Here is a 779-nt window from a genome sequence, read left to right on the forward strand (position 1 = left end):
CCCGGGAGGGGGCGGTATAGGTGCGGGGGGTAGTGGCGTGCGGGCCGGCTTGAGTAAAAGCGCGGGCGCAAAAGGAACCCGCGTCTCTCTGTGTTGCCCAGGCTACGCTGCAGTGGCTATTCACAGGCGCGATCCCGCTACTGACCGGCACGGGAGCTTTGACCTGCTCCGTCTCCGACCTGGGCCGGTTCACCCCTCCTTAGTCAACCTGGTGTCCCCCGGCTCCCCGGGACTCACCATATTGATGCCGGCCTTAGCGCGGACGCCCGCTCGGCATAGCGCACTGCAGCCCAGAACTCCTGGGCTCAAGCGATCCGGCGGGCTCAGCCTCCCGAGTAGCTGGGACTACAGGCACGCGCCACCGCGCCCGGCGCTCACCGCCCCGCGCTGCCGCCTCTACTGCCGGCACAGCGCCCGGCGAGGACGGCTCGGGCCCCCCTGAGGGCCCCTTCTCCCCTCCTCTGGCCCCTTCTCACCCTCCTCGGGCCCCTTCTCCCCTCCTCAGCCCCCTTCTCACCCTCCTCGGTCCCCTTCTTGCCCTCCTCCGTCCCCTTCTTGCCCTCCTTGGGCCCCTTCTTGCCCCCCTCAGTGCCCTTCTCGCCCTCTTCAGTCCCCTTCTTCACCTTCTTGGTCCCCTTCTCACCCCCCTCGGTCCCCTTGTCCCCCCCTTCTCACCCTCCTCGGTCCCCTTCTTGCCCTCCTCCGTCCCCTTCTTGCCCTCCTTGGGCCCCTTCTTGCCCCCCTCGGTCCCCTTCTTCCCCCCTTGGTCCCCTTCTTCA

Source organism: Haliaeetus leucocephalus, unplaced genomic scaffold, assembly GCF_000737465.1.
Source record: "Haliaeetus leucocephalus isolate CR32 unplaced genomic scaffold, Haliaeetus_leucocephalus-4.0 Scaffold678, whole genome shotgun sequence".
In the NCBI taxonomy this organism is placed as follows: domain Eukaryota; kingdom Metazoa; phylum Chordata; class Aves; order Accipitriformes; family Accipitridae; genus Haliaeetus; species Haliaeetus leucocephalus.